The sequence below is a fragment of the Oncorhynchus masou genome, chromosome 29, assembly GCF_036934945.1.
Source record: "Oncorhynchus masou masou isolate Uvic2021 chromosome 29, UVic_Omas_1.1, whole genome shotgun sequence".
Lineage (NCBI taxonomy): Eukaryota > Metazoa > Chordata > Actinopteri > Salmoniformes > Salmonidae > Oncorhynchus > Oncorhynchus masou.
Genome location: NC_088240.1, coordinates 45,052,877 through 45,065,252, shown reverse-complemented (window position 1 = coordinate 45,065,252; position 12,376 = coordinate 45,052,877). Strand labels below are relative to the sequence as shown.

Here is a 12,376-nt window from a genome sequence, read left to right as displayed (position 1 = left end):
AGTCAACAGAAATACAAAATTACAACATAAATATTCCCTTACCTTTGATGGTCTTCAATCAGAATGTAGTGGAAGGAGTCATACTTACCCAATACATCGTTTTGTTTCAGTTCGTGTGTAGTTATAGTAGCATAGGCTACCCGTGTCAGCTGAAATGCATCCAAAATGACTTCTGGTCCCAAACAGTTGCGCATCAAAACTTCAAAATTACATATTATATGTCGACTAAACTGGTCAAACTAAGTGCAGAATCAAGCTTTAGGATGTTATAAACGTACAAAGCAATTGGCGATTCAACCGGACAAAAGCAATTCTTCTCAGACCTTCTGGAACGGATGGATGACTGTATACAATTCGCGCTCGAACGCGCATGTATTTTCTCGCGACACCCACTATTTTGCCTGCCAAAGGGTCAAAGCTCGCGGGATTTGCGCAATTAAACGCTCTACTGATAGAGGACATCTCGTGGAAGACATAGAAAGTGTTTCCAGATCCATAGCTGGTTGGGAAGGGTGGGGCGATGACGTCAAAGTTGCCCCAACTTTCTGGATGCCAAAACTAGTTTGGGAGATTGCCTGCCCTGTGAGTTCTGCTATACTTACAGACATAATTCAAACGGTTTTAGAAGCTTTAGAGTGTTTTCTATCCAATAGTAATTATTATATGCATATATTAGCAATTTTGGACAGATTCTTTTCAGTTTACTATGGGGACGCAATTCATCCAAAGGGGGCAGTATTGTCCCGATCCTGTCTAGAACCCAGCACTGTGAACCACGGCACATTGAAGCATTTGATTGGTCTCGTTATGTTAGGGATAGGATGCGTGTTTTAAAGAAACCCCCCTCAAGATTAGAGTGGAGTGGAATGGAGGGGGAACCTTCTCCGCTGAGTTTATAGAACTGTAAAATAGCGGTGGCGCTGTTTTATGTACAATGTCAACTAAAGGAGGTTGCTGTTACTCCCATGCCTTTTGCAGAATGCAGCCTTTTGACAGCATGTCCTAAAGTCAACTTAAAACACATGTATTAGTCTCCTCGTTTGGTGATTGGTGTTTGAGCTGTGATCATGAAAAGGCAGCAGACAGCCCTACAGTCTGTTTTAAGCAGGGGAGTTTGGTAGGGTGACCTGGTTTGTAACTGTGAAAATAATTTTGTCAAACAGATTGGGAACCCAAAAGTGTAAATTTGATTCTAGAAGGGGGACAATACATATAAACATTATTCGGTTAGGGTGTAGGGGCAGATTTATGTACCCTTGTCTTGAGGAGATTTGATTATTTATTTACTTTATTTAGTCTGATCAGCTGAACAATTCTCATTCTTAACAAAGAACACTTCTGTTATTCCCCAAACTTAGTATTTTATTATTCCAATTTTGCCAGCGTCTAATATGCCTACTTGTGCCTTTGAAAATGAATTGTATGAATCTATGTATTTTTGCAGCCATTAGTGGACAGTTTTGAATAAGCATTGGATATTAAATGCTCCAGGCCATTTTAGTATTGTGCACATGCTAGGCAGAGATGGCGGAAGGGGACTCACAACTCATAAACACATGGTATATTGTGTCTATGTAGATTAAGATGATGGCAAGGATCTTCAACTACTAGGCATAAACCACCCGAATATTGATATTCATTTTTGAAGGTTGTATGATTGAGAAGTTAATTGTTATAACAAGAACATTTTCAAACGCCCAGCACTTGGCTAACCCGCCTGGAGTACATATAAAAAATAAATACAAATAAATGGAGAGCAAGCAGGATTTTCTTCCAGACTGATTTTAATAATTCACCAAAATGACAATGTTTGTGTCCTTACCTAGAAAGCAGTCTATGTACAAGGAGACTGCAATCTATAATTTGGTTACCCACTGCCATCAACCATTAGTATTTTCTGTGCAGAGCATTCCCACTGACCTTCCCACTGCTTCACCTTTTGTCTGTCTCCCCATCTAATTTCATTACTGTCTGAATAAAGTGTCAAAAAAGTTTAATAAAATATTAGCATACTTTACATTTTATCCCTCAAAAGTCGCTAAGTAACGAAGTCGTCAACATTTTGTGTGTTCATTTAATATTCAAAGCTTTCTGAATACACGTGACCTGTGCTTTTTTCCCTTACTCTGGTCATTGGCCTAAGCCATGTAAAAAAGACATAGAATTGCATGAAATTAGCTTACAAATGTTACAGACCCCCTTCGAGGCTAAATCTCACTCCAAGCGTTCTTAAAAAGTTGGCAGCCCTGCATCATTTGTACAGAAGTGGCTCGCTAGTTATGCTAACGAAAGCTAGCGAGCTAACCAAAATAATGTTTACAATGTCTCTTGAATGTCTTTTGATTCAAATAACTTCCCACAATGTCAAAAGATTTAAGCAAATTATAGGGTATTGGTGGACAAAGGGGTACTGTGGTTCTGGTGTTATACTTTGTATTCCATGTTACAGAGAAGCTTATCAGGAACACAGCACGTTATTCCATGAGGATAGGATTTACCATGGCTGAGATATATGTTATCCTATTTTCAAGTTATCGAAAATGTCAGAAAGGTTGCAGACAGGTCAATGCTAGACCCTAGTCAATAATGGCACCAAATCACCAGTTTGGATTCTTAAATTCAACACATTTTGTCCAATATCTGAAGATATGTTGTTATGAAATGGCTGATGTAGAACACCGGGATTAAAATTGAAGTAACTTTGATTAAATTTAACGCCAATAATGTAAGGTAGGTTGTTCATATTATTAACAAATCTTCATGCTTTATGCAAGACAGAGTTTGTAACAATTTATGAAATTAGAATACAACTTTTTATACAATTGTATGCAAATTAGATACAAAATACCATAGCATGTTAAGCCCATTCATTTAAAGTAAGGTGGTTATATTATTAACATGTATTGAGTACTATTTTTTTTATTAGAACACAAGGCTTGCACTAGAAAAAAATATGTGCGCTATAATATAATATAATATATATATAATATAAGCTAATATAATATAAGCTAATAAACTATAATATAAGCTATAATATAAGCTATAGGCCTATGCCAACAGTGCGCAACAATGCCTAATTTATCATAACCATTACAGATGGGGCTAAATTGCCCCATATATATTCAGTCAATTAAAAAAGCAAGTGCCATTTAAAATGAAATTATTGAAACCATAATATAAATTGGTTATATTATATCGTGGAACATAATCTTCAAAACGGCAGTTCCCTCAGCAGTGGCACTTGCTTGAAGAAGCCTATGGCTGTGCAATGACACAGCCTTGTTTTGATACTTTAGCAGACAAGAAGATATTAATTCCAGAGCCCTATTTTATAGTAAAAAAAAGTAACAGAATAAAGTATAACAGATTATTTTTCAGAATGAAAACGGTTGCCACTGCAAAGTGATGCGCATCACACATCTTTAACAGCTCAATTTGGCAAGTTGAAAGACAATTTTGTCAGTTATAAAACGAAATCTGTCCTCTTTTCGATGTACAGACATCGTTTATTCTGCCTGTGTTTGGAATTTTCTAAATGGATTAACAATTTCACATTGAACACTGCATGGTGATGAGTTACGGCCACAACATCTGTTTGGTGAGTTGGCCTAGGCTTGACCCTTTAACACTAGAACCCCCTGGCCTTTCAGCCTAAATGTAACCGCTAGAGAACCTTGCAGGGTGCCTCCTTTGCATATTCATCAGATGCATATGTGACTCTTTTCAGCTAAACTAGGTGATTGTCGTACGTTACTTCTTCACAGAAATAAACAATTTGTTTAATCAAAATGCATTTTTGGGCAGAAATGCCTTCTGGAACTTTTGAACTTTCATGTGGCTCAATAACAAATGTATATTCCATCCATAAATACAAATAAAATGGTTAAATGAGTGATGAGTTTGGATTGGTCTGCTATGTAGCATGCTTCTGTTTATAATGTGAGCTGCTCAGTATGTGTTGATAGTCCTTTCTACCATGTCATTTAAAAAATATATATAACATTAGCCATGGAGAACTACAAAAGTTTTGCTACTTTTCTCAACTTTGGGGCTATCGACAGATCATTTGGAAAAAGTGATTTGCTACTTACATGCCACGGTCAGTGTGTACCGGAGTGACTTGACACAATGCTGGCCAAATGAGATGTAGCTCCAAGAAAACAAAGTTAAATGTTTCGTCTGCCGTGAAGCGTTCATCCATGTATACAATAATATACGTTTCTAATTTTGTCAAAGTGGTTTTCATTGCACGTTAAAGTGTGCTGGTAGCTAGCTAGCGAATGTCAGCTTGCTGGCTCACGTTACGTGTATGATCTGTGTAGCAATATTATTTGAATCGGAAATCCATTTGCATTCTTAGTTATAACCTAATGATAGCTAACAAACATCGAACCAGGTTGGTTAGCTTTAGCTACCTGCAGATTCATACTACAGCTATGACAATGTTTGTATTGGTTGGTAGTAGTAGGAGTTGGGATTATGGCGGTTCATTGTTTAGCTAGCTAGCTACATGTCTAGACAAAACACTTCCCCAGATGATTACATGAACCATCAAATTAGCCTGGTGTGTCTGGGGGTGATTACGGCCATCTATTGTATTTCATGAACATGTGTACATGTCTAGACAACTTAGCTAGATGTGGCTGGGGGTTGGTTATAGCATTTCCTTCACATGACCTATCAATTTAGACAAGTGTGCCAGGTAATCGTCATCTAATAATTATAAAATATTTGTATCTGGACACTCTCTTTTTGATATTGCTACTATGCAAGTAACAGTTTAACTGTACTGTTTACACCTGTTTCCTGTGCATGTGACAAATCAACTTTTTTATTTCATATATTGTGATGTGATAGACGGTAACGTGAAGAACAACATGACCTGCACCAAAATCAGATTAGGATGTCGGCCAAGGACTAGATAGTGTATTTTTACCTGAAGTTTTTTCTTGTTGTAGGCTACTACTTTATCCACTTTTAATCTTGAAATCTTTGGTTGTTTACTAAACTAATCACTCTGTTTAGCAAATGGCCTCACGTGAATCCTTAAAGAGATGGGTGGGGCTAAGGCTTAAGAGGGTGTGAACGATGCTAAATGGGTGTCGCCAAAAGAGCTCTCCAGTTGGTGTAACAAAACATTCAAGGACCATTTTCTCAAAAGTGTGGTTGAAAGTTTATCAACTTTCAAAGTAGAATTACTTTCCCATTGTTTTTCAACCAGAGTGTATGGTATTCAATTTTCTAGCTCCGAGTCTCTACTTTTATCCAAATTAAAAAACACAATTTCAAATGTTGCTACATAAGAGGTAACATATCAACCCTTAAGGTGCACAAACATAAGCACCAATGCTTGATGAATAGTGCATCAACTATTATAAAGGATTAATTGCATGAAGAAATATTAGTTATTTGTTTATGCTGAACAAAAATATAAATGCAACATGCAATAATTTCACTAAGTTACTGTTCATATAAGGAAATCAGTCAATTGAAATAAATTCATTAGGCCTTAATCCATGAATTTCACATGACTGGGCAGGGGCACAGCGTTGGGTGGGCCTTGGAGGGCATAGGCCCACCGACTGGGGAGTAAGACCCAGACAATCAGAATACGTTTTTCCCCACAAAATGGCTTTATTACAGACACAAATACTCCTCAGTTTCATCAGCTGTCTGGGTGGCTGGTCTCAGATTATCCTGCAGGTGAAGAAGCTGGATGTGGAGGTCCTGGGCTGGCGTGGTTACACATGGTCTGCGGTTGTGAGGTCGGTGGGACGTACTGCCAAATTGTCTAAAATGATGTTGGAGGTGGCTTATGGTAAAGAAATTAACATAAAATTACCTGGCAACAGCTCTGGTGGACATTCCTCTAGTCAGTACTCCAATTGCACTCTCCCTCAAAACTCTATTGTGTTGTGACAAACTGCACATTTTGGAGTTGCATTTCCTTGTACCCAGCATAAGGTGCACCTGTGTAATGATCATGCTGTTTAATCAGCTTCTTAATATTCCACACCTGTCAGGTGTATGAATTATCTTGGCAAATGAGAAATGCTCATTAACAGAAATATAAACAAATTTCTGCATGCAATTTGAGAGAAATAAGCTTTTTGTGCATAGGGAACATTTCTGAGATCTTTTATTTCAGTTCTTGAAACATGGGACCAACATTTTACATGTTTTTATTTTTTTATTTTTGTTCAGTATGGATAGTCAAGGATTTGTTTTGTATTATTCTACAAAGTCTTAGAAAAAGCATAGGCCTGTAGGCTATTTTCGTAAAAACATTTCAGTGTAATCCATTTGATAAACTTTTATTTCTAGATTCGATTAGTAGTCGAGTTCTAGCAATTAATAAAGTCCGGTTAAAGCTTCTTTTGACAAAGTAGAAAGAAGAAAGATGATAATATAACCAGCCAGGTGCATAGGTTAAATGATTTGCCCGATTCCTAAATAAAAGCACCAGTGCATGAACAATTGTAAAGGATGAACTGCGTAAAGATATATTTGTGGAAATATATTCATGACAAGATATTAAGTCATTTGTTGATTTTATTGGACACTGTATTGTGCCCTCATATGCCTGCCTTTATGAGTTTGAGTTTATTTATTTTTACAGGGATAGTGCACATAATCAACATTTCAGTAAAGGTGCCGGTTTTAGCCAGCCGGCTAATTTTCGAACTCAGTCCCTGGGCAGGTTATTAAAAACAATTACAATACAGACAATCAATGAGCAGTGAGCACACGTAGAGCAACATAGGACAAGCAAGACGTAGCATACAGACAGAGCAACATGGCACAAAAAGCAACAAGACAAAATCCATAAAAGCAACAAAGTGTTTCAACACCTCACAAGCTACAGACAACATGGAAAGCGGCAATACACAGCTAGGGATTATGTTCACAAATCTGATTGATCTTTAGCCATGTCTTCATGTTTTTTTGTGAAAGTATGATAGGTGGTGCAGTTATGTGTGTCTGATGGCAGTGTATTCCAGACATGGGAAGCTCTCACAGAGAAAGCAGATTTACTAAAGGTGCTTTTCCTTAAGGGAACTATACAGTCACCTCTCATGGCAGACCTTGTGGATCAGCTGCCATGTGTTTGGTTTTTCTGTTTAATAAAAATACTGAGTGGAGAGGGAGCCAGGCCATTTAGACATGCGTTGGTGTATTGCACAAGATTTTCCCAACTCAGGAGCTCATGCTATGCTCATGCAGTTATGGCTATTGGGCTTCCTATCAAGCACTTTGAGAGCCTGTTTGTAGACAGACTGAATGGGTTTTAATGTTGTACAGCAAGCTTGGGCCCAACTAGTCAAGCAGTATGTTAAGTTGGGGAGTGTCATAGATTTGAAGTACAGTTTTGCTACCTCTGTAGTCAAACAATTTTGTATAATTTGGAAATTAGCTAGGTTGAATTTGATTATTTGAATTACCTTTTTCACCTGCTTTTTAAAAGAGAGGTTGGAATCAAGTATGATGCCAAGGTACTTAAAAACAGATACCACCTGGAGCTTCTCCCCTGACACATAGACATCTGGCTCAGTAGCACCTGTTGCCCTCTTTGTAAAGAACATGCAGACAGTTTTTTTTACACATTGAGATGCAAACACGAGTCACTGAGGCACTTTGTAACCTGGACCATTACAGTGGTGAGTTCTTGTGCAGCTTGTTGTTTGCTCTTTGCATGCACATGTATCATTGTATCTGCATACATTTGAACTTCAGACCCAGTACAGACAAAAGACAGATCATTAATGCACAGGCTGAAAAGGAGGGGCCACAGTATTAACCCTTGGGGCACGTCCACATCATAGCTAAGAGTGGGTGACAGCTCATTGCTCACTCTGACATACTGAGTTCTGCATTCAAGGTATGATTTCATCCATCTTAAGGCATCGGGGGAAAGTTGAACTTGGACGATTTTGTGGTTAACAGTATCAAAAGCCTTCCTTAGGTCCGGAAACACAGCCCCAACAACGTCCCCTTTGTCCATCTTGGACTTCACATTTTCCAGAAGAAAGCAGTTGGCCGTTTCTGTGGAGTGTTTCGCTCTGAATCCAAACTGCATGGAGTGTAATGTGAAGGGGCTGTTGTTGAGGTGGGCAATCAGTTGTTCTGCTACACACTTTTCAAGAACATTCGACACCACAGGTAGTATACTAAGGGGCCTGTAGTTACTGACGTCAGCATGGTCACCCAATTTAAAGATAGCCGTTATTATGGCCGACTTCCATACCCTTGGAAACACCCCCGGACTAATAGATGTGTTGGTGACCTTAATAATGGGGCCAAGGAGTGACTCTTTGTAGTTTAAGTCCAGCCCAAACACGTCTTTTGCTTTAGAGTTCTTTAGTGAGCCAATCACCTTGTTCACCTTTGACTCACAAACCTCCCTTATGATGAAGACGGGTTGAGCGTCATTTACTAGCACTGAGCCCAAGAAACCAGTGGAGGGGTTCTGTGTCAGTACCCTGACAGAGTCAATAAAGTAGGAATTGAAGGCTATTGCTATTTGGGACTGCATCCTGTGTTAGATTGTTATTCACCATTATTTCTAGTCTTTTTGCGGTGTTACTATGGTCTTTCCCTATTACCTTTTTCCGATTCTCCCAGATCAATTTAGAATTTCCCTTTGCTTCACCAATTATGTTAATAAAAATGTTTGCCTTGGCCTGTCTGATTTCTTTCATCACCTTATTTCTCAACATGGTAAACCTATATCTGTCATGCTCGAATTTGGATTTTAGGGCTGTTTTAAAGCCAATCTCGTTCTTTCATCAATTTCCTGATTTCTCCATTTAGCCAAGGAAGAGTGCTATTTTGGCCAGGATTGGATTTTGATTTTCTTTAGCAAATCATTTATTGTAGTCTGGATTGTGGATAGAAAAACCTGACTATCAGCTTCCACATCTGTATAGGACAAGAGATCATTCCAGTTAATTCCCTTAATTGCATTTTCAAAATAATTTAATTCACTCTTACATGGAACCCAAACCGGCTGCGCGCTTGAGCTATCGTGCATAAATGTATTTTGTTCCCCTACACCAAATGCCATCACAACACGAAGGTTAAATATCAAAACAAACTCTGAACCAATGACATTAATTTGGGGACAGGTTGAAAAGCATGAATCATGTATGGCAATTTAGCTAGTTAGCTTGCACTTGCTAGCTGATTTGTCCTATTTAGCTAGCTTGTTGTTTCTAGCTAATTTGTCCTGAGATATAAACACTGAGTTGTTATTTTACCTGAAATGCACAAGGTCCTCTACTCCGACAATTAATCCACACATAAAACGGTCAACCAAATCGTTTCTAGCCATCTCTTGTCCTTCCAGGCTTTTTTATCTTTGAATTTATATGGTGATTGGCATCTACACTTTCATGGTAATACCATGACAACCGGCAAAACATTTTGTCTTACCTGCTTCTATAAACCAGTGAGGAGAGGGGAGAGGCAGGACTTGTAGCGCGATCTGCGTCAGAAATAGAAAGGACTTCTATTTTAGCCCTTGGCAACGCAGACGCTCGTTGGCGCACGCACGAGCAGTGTGGATGCAATAATTGAATAACATGGATTTCTAAATGTATTTTGCGACTCTCGCACACGCGCCATGTCCGGTTAGGTATTCTTAGTTGATCCAGCTTTCTAACAGTAGAGAGGTTAAACTTGCTCTTAGAAAGCTTTCTGGCAATAAGTGTCAGATTATGATCAGATAGCCCAGTAACCATATTGAATGATTTAGTCACTCTCTCTGGTTTATACCTGAACACCAAATCAATCAGTGTTTTAGAGCAACAAGTCACCCTGGTTGGCCCTTTAACTAGCTGTGTAAGGTCAAAGGTATTAGTGATCCGTTTGAGGGTTTTCCTACAAGACTCCCATTAAGATGACCTCTTTCCCAAAATCACATTCCCTAACCATGTTATTAAACTGATAAAAAAACACACTTTGGTTGGAAGGTTGTCTATACATTCCAATAAGGGTAAAAGACATTTAGTGTAACGTTCAGGCCAATACATTCTAGTTTATTATCACATGACCACTCAATTTGTTTACATCGGATATGTTCTTTAATGTAAATCATCAGACCCCCTCCTCTTCCTTCAATCCTGTCTCTCCTGAAAACATTGTAGCCAGGCACAATCAAAGCAGCATATGGAGAGTTTTTTTATGGAGCCATGTCTCTGAAAGGCAGAGGAAGTCAAGGTTAGAGTCTGAGAAGATGTTGAATTTGATCACTTTTTGGAATGACACTAGTAGACCGTTGGGCTTAGCTCGTGGGTCCCAGATGACTCGAGAGTGATTGACACATTGAAAAAAGTTAAACTTTTCTGTGTTTTCTGATGGCTGGGTTTAGGCCGTTTTGATTAGGGGCAGTTCGGTAGCGCAATTAACAATCCCTCCCGCCTGCACTGGATGTGGGGAACTAATTAAAACAACTTGCGTACCAGAAGCAGAGTCAGGGATCGCATATAGCGACTTGGGTATGTTTGAAGAGTCAAATTCCATCCTGGAGCCGGGTGAGTCGAGAGAAACCATGGGACCATAGCACTCACCCAGTTTTGCAGTGGCGACAATCAGTGGACGAGGTCATCCACTGCTTTCCACTCCGGTGAGTATCGCTGGCTCGGTGATGTTAGGCCCAGGATTGAGTTGCACGTCCCCGGAGAGCAGGAGGGTAGTGAACAGGTAGTTTAACAGTTTCCGATAAATGTTGGACTTGTGTTTGTTACGCCTAAGCGGTTCAGTGGAATAGGGAGAGAGATAGACCTGGCCATTACTCAGAACATTATGGTATGCTGTGTACTGTCCGCTCCCGTGGAACGGTGAACCAATGTGTTTTGGTGTTGATATTCTCCGGCAGTAGATTGATTGTGTCATCCCAGCAAGGACGCACTGAGATTATCAGTAGAGCAGCTACATAACTGACAATCATGGCAATGTACTGGAGATAAAACACATAATTGCACTTTAAATCTTTGCATAAGTTACTTAGCTGGTGTCGGCGTACACCTGATGTTTTAGGTAGAATAACAGCTTTCGTAGTAGAAGTGGCACCTGCCGCACCACCCTCCCTTCCGTCTGCCATTGAACTTAAGAAGGTGTGGCTCGTGGCAGTGCCTGGTGCCCCGGAGAAGAGGGCCATGGAGAAGAGGTCCATGGCCACCCAGAAACAAACCTTGTCAATCACCTTCCCAATCAAAACCCAGCTCTTCATTTCTGATCCAATATCATTTGCTTTTTTTGTGCCCCCAGTGATAAAGACACAAGCATCCACACATTGCTTGATCTGCATGAATCAATCTGGTCTTCTCTTTATGCTTCAGGACCACAGTCAGCACACAGCTTCAGGGGTTTGTGTGAGCAAGCCCCACAAACAATTCAGTTGCACTGCACACAGTTTTCATGGCCGTTGTTTCATGTGCACCTGTCGCATAGTCTCTCTGAAGTGGTTGAATGGCATGGTCTCTCTGAAGTGGTTGAATGGCATGGTCTCTCTGACAAAATACCTATCAGACCAAATTGACTCCACATCGATGCTTTTTCCGTCGTATGCCTATCAAACATACAAGAGTGCAATAAATGCTTTGAGTTTATCCATAGAACTCCCACATACGGTTTCCTTTTCTGTGCGCATGAGCAACAGTACAATCTCTGATGTGCTGCAACATCTGCATGTCACATAAACTTCATTATTTTCTACCCAAACCGTGCCATCCCTCCCAGACTCCTGTCTCACCGTGGCAGTTGGGATCACCATCTGTCAGCTCTGTTCTGCGGCAAAGCTCAAGCATTGGATGCGGAGGCTCGAAGTCAGAATCAGAACCGATCTGAATCGGATGAAGGCTCTTCATCAGCAACGTCGATTTCAAGCTCAATATCCAATCCTGCATCCGACTCCAATTCCTCTAAATTCTGCAGCATTTGCAATGCTGTCAATGCGTCTATTTGTTTGGTTCGGCTTGCCATTGTGAACTACAAACATTGTATGTTGTACCCAGTGTCAGATTTGGATCTCAGATTTATATACCATTTCCATCCAGCCTTTCATAATAAAATAATTAGACCGGCCACAATTCTTCATAATCATTACACTGTTCTGAATTTAATCATCCTCTTCACCCTCGTCATTCAGATCAATCAAATTAAATCGCCCTCTTCACCCTCCTTATCATTTAGTTCATTGAAGTCACGTGCGCCTTGATCAATTTCTGTCTGGTTTCTAACGCCTATTCATCCATTGACAGAATAACATTTTAATTTTAAATGTATTATGTTGCTAGTTTTTGCTTATTAGCAAGAAGCAATGCTGCCACGCGAGTGGTCATGTGCTGAATGCATGGACATCACAGATATTCTTGGA

At 39.7% G+C, this 12,376-nt stretch overlaps 1 pseudogene; it reads left to right on the top strand.

Annotated features, from left to right (window-relative positions):
- LOC135519909 (collagen alpha-1(XVIII) chain-like) overlaps positions 1 to 12,376 on the top strand; it is a 171,948-nt pseudogene that overhangs the window by 112,030 nt on the left and 47,542 nt on the right.